At 36.7% G+C, this 8,539-nt stretch overlaps 1 long non-coding RNA gene across 1 annotated transcript; it reads left to right on the forward strand.

Moving 5' to 3' along the window:
* Positions 1 to 5,272: 5,272 nt before the first annotated feature.
* On the forward strand, positions 5,273 to 6,573 carry LOC128612884 (uncharacterized). The gene is made up of 4 exons (XR_008386815.1): positions 5,273 to 5,671; positions 5,861 to 5,899; positions 6,100 to 6,113; positions 6,250 to 6,573. It is a non-coding gene; the product is annotated as an uncharacterized LOC128612884 (long non-coding RNA).
* The last annotated feature ends 1,966 nt before the right edge of the window (positions 6,574 to 8,539 follow it).

Here is an 8,539-nt window from a genome sequence, read left to right on the forward strand (position 1 = left end):
CTACTTGGTTTATGAATGTTATCTTTTGTAAAGAATACTGGTTAAGCAATACATGCAAGGTGTAGATTAAACCATTAAACACACATAACTCATGCCCCTAAAACATTTTTATGGGTTTAAGGAGTAAGAATGGCCCAGAGAAGTTTACATGTCCACAATAAAACCCATCACTGGTTACAGCTTCAGTAGAGCAAAGAAAATGAAGAATGAATATGGTTCTCAATCTCAATCTTAGTTGAAGGGTCAAGCACTGATGGTGCTGAAACACTATTGTTTTTGTTTGTCTTCTTCTACTATTCTTCTTCTATTTAGGAATTTCAGGATATTTATCCTTGCCATGTCCACTGCCTGCTTATTATTAATACTGCTATATTTCCCAGTTCATACGGTTTATTTTTTCCACTCTATCAGGTTCTGCTATGTATGATGCAGCCTTCTGGTTACATGCGGTCTTACTTCCTGGTTTTCACAGTTCATGTTTCTTCTGTTTATCCCACAAACAGGAATGCTACATACAAGGAGTCTGGAAACTAGAAAGTAGTTCACTGTACTTTCCACATTTTCTAGTTTTTACCTTTAGGAAGTGCATTTCATTCATGATGACGAGTTCACCTCTGATAAATGTCTATTTGTGTTTTTACTGTAGTTGTCAATTCAGATGTAATTCAGAAGGATAGTATATAAAACAATAGAAAGAATCAGTACAACCACCTGTAGTTTGGGTTTGATTTCTATAAGTTTTCTTTGTTACCTAGCCAACTCACATAACTCATATAAAGGAGCTGGTGGAACAGGTTAATGTATTTTTTTGTTTGTTTGTTTTGTCTGTTATATTCATTTATTATGCTATTCCTGAATGATACAGGTTTCCGCTGCCATACTAAGCAGGGTGACTACCTAGGTCCGAGAATGTTCTCATTAGTGGTCTACATACTGCATGAAAGTGTCAGTAATGCTAAAACCTTCAAATGAACCCCAATTACGAAGACTTTTAGGCCTTAACACACAAAAATTGCCCTTTCCTACTAAAATATGTTGTTATAAACACATGAAATATGTTCATTACTTTAAAAAATCGTTTATATTTAATACATATTTTAACCTACGGAGGCCGCCATTACATAACATTACACAGTACACTCTAAGTCGATGACGTAAAATGGTTGCACTTGAGCACTCAAAAGAATAAGCTTCTAGCCCCCGCAGCAGGAACATAGTGCCACACTTTGCTGCGTTTGGCTGTAATTTTCTAGTTCTTGTGTGCTGTGAAACAGGGGATAAGCATCTTGTTAGTGCGTATTTTCTGTATATTCTCTTAAGGTAAAGCTCCTGTAAAATTAGCCTAAAACGCCTAGTCAAGGCATACCCAAAGTAAAATTACAGCCGTTCTTGAACCATTTCGAGTACATGCATGGTTTTGGTCTCTTTTTGAAAGCTGGATTAAATATTTTTACATAATTGTATTGTTTGGACCTTTGCCAGTGTAACAAGACTGTTTTTGTCAGGATGTTATGGATCAGTGGATTACTATGAGGCCTCATATGAGGTGAGCAACGGTTTATATCAATCGAATCACAAGAATCTTAGCTTTCCAAAGATATAAGTACCTTCGTACACATAGAGGCTGTGAAAATAGCATAGATTTGCTCATAACATGGTGACAGCTCACTGGCCGTCTGAATTTTAACAGGATAAAGGATACGACGGAGATGGCTGATTATCTCTAAAATGATTGATATTAGAATATGTTTCATCATAAAATGTTAGTTTAATCCATATGCTTACCTTGAACAGCAAACGCTCTCGGTTGGCATAGATGTGCAGTTGCTACACAGACACCATGGATTTTGCCCCACTCTCGCCTCCTCACCTCTCTGATCATCTTCATTTTGATGTACATTTTGAGTCATGTCTTCTATATCAGCCTCCTCGCTTATGTTACGCTCGGGTTCAAATTGAAAAGGCTGAAGACATGTTTATATCTGTAGGGTCGCTGGAGAATCAAGACCGTTGCGACCATTTGACATCACTAACCAGAATGCATTGCAACGTAAACAGCAATGGTGGCCTACGAGTGCAAGGATTTAAAAAAAAAAATTTAACTGACATCTAGCGTGTTTTTGTATAGCGGATTTATATTGCGGATGTCAGCACTAATCTAATAAGCCATACAAGTCTTCATAGTCAGGGTTCCCTTTAAATTGTGTTCCAAATACTGTCTCGTATGCTAAAAGTGACACATCATCTATATTTTCCTTCCCATCTTTCTGGGATTTGCAAGAATCACTGCCCTAATTCACCAAAATAAGTAGTTCAGAAAGGTTCTACATGTAACAAAGTAGCTCAAAATGAGTCCCCTGATTACAGACGGGCTAGAAATTGTGAGCATTTCTTTAAAAAATTAACGTTTTCCTCTGATTTATTTGATTTTACTTTTGTGCACGTGGTAGACAAGTTTCATGGTTTGTTTTGTGACAAGAGTTCATTGCATGACTCACATCATCATTATTACGAGGCAGAAGATGTTCACTCCCATAAGAGGCTTGTATGACAAGTTACTGAGGAGCGGAACATACAATTCCACCCTACTGCAAAGACAAAAAAGCATATGGACTTATGTGGACACCCTATAGTATTCACAACCCAATGCAATTAAAGCTATTAATTGTGTTACACCCGTAGCTAATAATGCATAGAACAATGTGTTTATCCTATTTGATACGAAATGTACTGTTCTGTCACTTACAGTATAATCTCTGTTAGCAGACTATATATAAATGTGCTTAGTTTTGGAAAAATCTGAGCATGAAGTTATTATAATTGTCTATATAAATACCCTAATGAGATATCTTTTTGGCCCAAATATACAAGGCACATTAAACCCCTGCATATGGATAGGATTGGCATCCTATACAGCAAAAATAGTACCTTTCTTAAAATGACTTCATTTTGACTGAAACATATATGTGTCACGTTGTGAGACATAAGGGTGATTAGGACGAATGCAAGTGCAGTTAACAGTTTTATTAAAGGAGACAAAGGCAGACAAATACAAATCAGTAATCCAAAACGTGGTAAAAAAAAATGCAAAAGGTCAGGCGATTGGCAAACAGGCATAAAGAGGGCGAGGCAATAATCAGAGTCGAGAAACTATAAACAAGGTCAGAGATCATGAAACGAAACTAGAACAAAGGACAACCGCTTGGTAAGTGAGATAAACTCAATACTACGCAAAGTCATGGTGTTTGAGCAGTCTCTTATATACTGTGGTGTGAGTATGTGTAAGATTTTAAACAGGTGTGTGTGATTAGTATTCTGAAGAAGGTGAACATGTATGTGTGGGAAGTGTAGTCCATGGTGGCCATGTTTGTAGGCTGCTGTGCAGGGTGGGAAATGTAGTCACTGATTTGCTGTGACATGACAATATGGAACTTTTGGCACAAATAACATAGATGACAATCATTTCTTAGCATTTGGGAGTCTTTTATGAATGCTTACAGGCCCTCTTTGTGCAGTTCTTTAAGTATTTACCTTACTTACATCCTTAACCTTTAACCTTCTTCTCAACCATTTGGTAGAGCACATTTTGAGTCACTACATCTTACTGAAAAATGTGTTGAACTTAACTCAGCCTGATTGAGCCATCTCTACCACTCGGTTTGGGTACAGTTGCAATCAAAATTATTCGACCTCCCTTGCAAATCAGGTTTATTGTCAATATTTGCAGACTTTCAGCTGTTTGCAATGAACAAATCAAACAAAAGCAATTGAAACAGTTCAACACAACGAGTGCTTCAAGTGGTTTCCCCAAATTCAACTGAAAATACAACTAATAATGATTTCTCCAGTCTCAAAATTATTCAACCCCTTCATGGCAAGCATCGTTAGTACTTAGTAGAGCACCCTTTTGCTGTTATGACCTGCTGCATACGAGATGCATAGCCAGACACCAGCTTCTGGCAGCGTTCCTGAGGAATCTTAGCCCATTCCTCATGAGCAATGGCCTCCAGTTCAGTAATATTCTTGGGTTTGCGTGCTGCAACCATCTTCTTCAAATCCCAGCTGAGAAGATTTTCTATGTGGTTCAAGTCAGGTGACTATGATGACCCAGTAGAATCTTACGGGACTTCTTCTGCAACCAAGCCTTGGTGTAATTTGAGGTATGCTTGGGATCATTGTCTTGTTGGAAGGTCCAATGACACCCAAGCTTCAGCTTCCTCACATACAGCAAGACGTTTTCTCCTAGGATTTCCTGATACTTTAATGAATCCATCTCAGGTTTCCAGTGCCAGAGGATGCCATGCAGCCCCAGAGCATCACCGAGCCACCACCATGCTTGACTGTGGACAGACTGTTCTTTCTTCTTCCTCCAGACGTACTGCTGATCCATTGTGCTGAAAAGTCCCAGTTTTGTTTCATCGCTCCACAGAACAGAATCCTTATTTATATGATTTATATGAATTCTGGCATGGAAACCTTCTGCGTTTAGTAATGCATCAAGTCTTGCTGCAGGTCTTTTGCAGTCACTTGAAGGTTTTTCACAACCTGCCTTCTCAGAAATCTGGTTGCAGCCATTGATAGCATCATTTTTCTGCCCCGTCCAGGTATTTCAAGAATTTTTTGCCCCTAGCTAGTTCAGGTATGTTCCAGCTCAAGCACACCTTATACAACTAATGAAGCCCTTAATTAGTTGCATCAGGTGTGGTTGAGACAACACCTGTTTTGCATATTTGTGCTGTTGTGAAGGATTCTATTTAGGGGGTTGAATAATTTAGAAACTGGAGAAATCATAAGTTGTATTTTCAGTTGAATTTGGGGAAACCACTTGAAGCATTTGTTGGGTTGAACTATTTCAATTGCTTTTGTTCGATTTGTTCATTGCAAACAGCTGAAAGTCTGTAAATTTTGTCAATAAACCAGTTTTGCAATGGGGGTCGAATAATTTTGATTACAGCTGTATGTTATGTTAAAAAATTTCACTATATGTGTGTGTGTGTGTGTGTGTGTGTGTGTGTGTGTGTGTGTGTGTGTGTGTGTGGAGTGACTTTCTTGTTGCTAACTTCCTGTACAGGAATTTAGCAACAAGTCACTTTTTTGTTGCAGAATTCATGTGGAGGAAATTAGCAACAAGAAATCACTCCAAACATCCACTTATGGGTTTTCTTGAACTTTTTCTAAAAAAAATTGGTATTTGGTATATGTATTTATACTTTTACACTATACTAAAAAGGCCATAGGTCACCTATACTAAAAACAAACAAACTGTGGGGTCTGTTAAAAAATAAACAGAAATTGCCCCATGGAAATAAAAAAAATATAAAGAAAACAAATTTATATTGCTTTTTTTTCTTAGTGAAGATGTTAATGGGGTAAAAGTAACTGATGGATGAAAATAGCTTTTAATATATGCAGTTTCCTCATTTTCTCCTCCTTTCTCTTACAAATTGCCCACAGCTAACTTTGCAACATCAACACTATTATCTAACAATGTTCTTCCTCTTCTTCAAACCGGTGTCCCATGTTAAGAGTTAGGGTTGTCCTTAACTTTTCTGTTCGCTTGCTTAACATGTTGTACCAGTCTATACCTGTCCAGCTATTCCAGGGTGTGCCTACATCATAAATTCAGACAGAGCAGAGAGTTTCTTCAGAAGTGGACTTATCAAGGCAACAGGTAGGACATGACACAACAATTATTTTTAGTTATGATTGTTCACCAAGAGAAGTTTTAAAATCTTGGTTGCTAGTGATATACGAATATATGTGGACTGTGGAACTATGAACCAATTAAAGTAACACAAAATTAGAACAAAATGCATGCTTCATATTTTAGTTAAACAGTCTTTTTTTCATGCACTTTTAGTGTTGTTAATTTGAAGAACAATGGCAGATACAAACCCAGGTGAATATATTTCCTGTATATTATATTTTATATATATATATATATATATATATATATATATATATATATATATATATATATATATATATATATATACACACACACACACTTTTTTTCTATGTTCTGTAACTATTTCTAAAAGATGCTTTTGTTTATTCAGTCTAAAATATGTGCTCTGTTTTCTCTTTTTACATGGAAAGATAAAATCCCTCAGGTAACAGCTACACTTCTTTTCTTCTTTCCGTCATATGTGCTAATGATATGCACGTGTACTGTACATATTATATACATATGTAACAATAGCATTATATGCTTTAAAAATATGACACTCATGTATATTTCTTCTGCAGTGCGAAAAGAGCAAACCATGCCACGGTGAAGGCAAGGGTGAAGGCAAGGGTGAAGGCAAGGGAAAAGGACCAGGACAAGGGCAAGGTCAAGGCAAGGGTCAGGGTCATGGTCACGGACACGGTCACGGTCACGGACCTGGAAAGGATGGAAAGGATGGCAAAGGCAAACCATAATGACAAGGAGCTGAATGAAGAGACGTCTGAAGTCTGTCTGATGCTGTTTTTTTCTTGCACCATGACTAATAAACTAAAACATGTATAATTATACCACATATGTTTGTTTTTAATTAAATGATCATCAATAAAGTGTTTGGTATCAAATAATGGCTTTTAGAATCATTGACTGCTTAAGCTTTGAAATTCCAAATATAAAACGAAATGAAGTAGCTGTGGCAAGGTGTGCAAGTTTACACAGAAAGAAGGTGTATATGCTGAAACAATGTTAAATCAGGAAATAAGACCTACTTGGTTTATGAATGTTATCTTTTGTAAAGAATACTGGTTAAGCAATACATGCAAGGTGTAGATTCAACCATTAAACACACATAACTCATGCCCCTAAAACATTTTTATATGTTTAAGGAGCAAGAATGGCTCAGAGAAGTTTACATGTCCACAATAAAACTCATCACTGCTTACAGCCTCAGTAAAGCAAAGAAAATGAAGAATGAATATGGTTCTCAAGCTCAATCTTAGTTGAAGGGTCAAGCACTGATGGTGCTGAAACACTATTGTTTTTGTTTGTGATGCTCTATTATTCTTCTTCTGTGCTGGAAGTCTATGGCAGCTCCTAGAATCATATGGTAAAAAGTTGCAAAAATTTGGCACACTGATTGGGAATAGTGGCAAAAAGTATTTTGCCAATTTTGGGTCAAATTAAAAGTACATTTATGCTTAGAACTTTGGGACCATTAGATCTAGATCTAGGTTTTCTAGATCTAGGTTTTTTTCACATTAATCCTTCATGCCGATTTCAACTAACTCCATGAAGTCATTTTTCGCCATATTGGATTTTCCACCATTTTGAGGTTTTTTTTTTTCTAAAGTTGTTCTTCAAAAATGTTCGCCTATAACAAAGCAACTTTGACAGTGAAGATGCCAAACAGGAAGTGAGGCCATATCTCAACAGTGGCTTGATGGCTCAACATGAAACTTGAGAATACTTAGTGGGACAGCAAAACATTTCACATCATTTGATATTTGCTCATGAAAACCTTTTTTTTTTTTTTTTTTTTGCTGTTTACTTCGTAACCATTTGGAATAAGTTGATAATTCTGGTGTAGTCAGATTTCTGACATGAGGCCAAGTCATGTCAATGCAAACATTTTCCATCCACCATTTCTAAATTTCTGCCATCATGCAAACAAAGAAGTTTCCCTGTTTCTCAGCAACACCAAACTTGACAGACAAGGTTTTTTTGTTGTTTTTTGTTTTTTTTTAGTTCTGGAGAGAACCTATTACATTTTGTTTCGTTTGACAGCTAGGTGGCACTATAGTAAGGAAAAACGTGTTTCTTTTCCAACTACATTTTTTAAGTGTTTGGTTTAGAAACATGATTATTGTTTTCCCTGACTCCTTGGAAGCTTCTGACTGAGATCAGTTGCTGTAAAGATGTCATGGCCACCATTGTATTTTATGAACAATTTGGAATTTCTTGAAAGGCAGGTCAAAACTTTGTACAGCCTTCAATTTATGTCCAATCCTCACCACCTTTAGCTTAGATCATCTTCAGACCAAGCTGCACAAACATTGTCCGATGGATTTTTGAGAATAGAAACCATTCACCCAGTGAGGTGATGTTTTGATATATGGATTCACAAAATCATGTAAAAATGACATCAACTAATCAAACTCAATCCAATGGTATATCATACATGCATGTAAACCCACAGCAAGTTGAAAAAAAGCAATGTTCAGACCTTCAGTGTGTGCACAGCATGCAAAGCCTTTCTTGCAAGAATATTTATTTTTTTAAAAAGCAAGAAAGAAAGCACACTGAGCTCTGAAACTTGATCCTTATATAGATGTATTTGGTCATTTGGTCTGTAGAAGCATTTTTATTATTGTTGTGAATTTATTAGTGTATTTTTACTACACTCACCAGTCATTTTAACCTGTACACATGCTCATTTATGCAGTTGTCCAATCAGTCAATCATGTGGCAGAAGCACAATGCAAAAAAATCATGCAGATACAGGTCAAGAGCTTCAGTTAATGTTCACATCAAACATCAGAATGGAGGTGGAAAAAAGTGTGATCTCTGTGACTTTAAACATGGCATGGTTGCTGG

This window comes from Ictalurus furcatus, chromosome 9 (assembly GCF_023375685.1).
Source record: "Ictalurus furcatus strain D&B chromosome 9, Billie_1.0, whole genome shotgun sequence".
Taxonomy (NCBI): domain Eukaryota; kingdom Metazoa; phylum Chordata; class Actinopteri; order Siluriformes; family Ictaluridae; genus Ictalurus; species Ictalurus furcatus.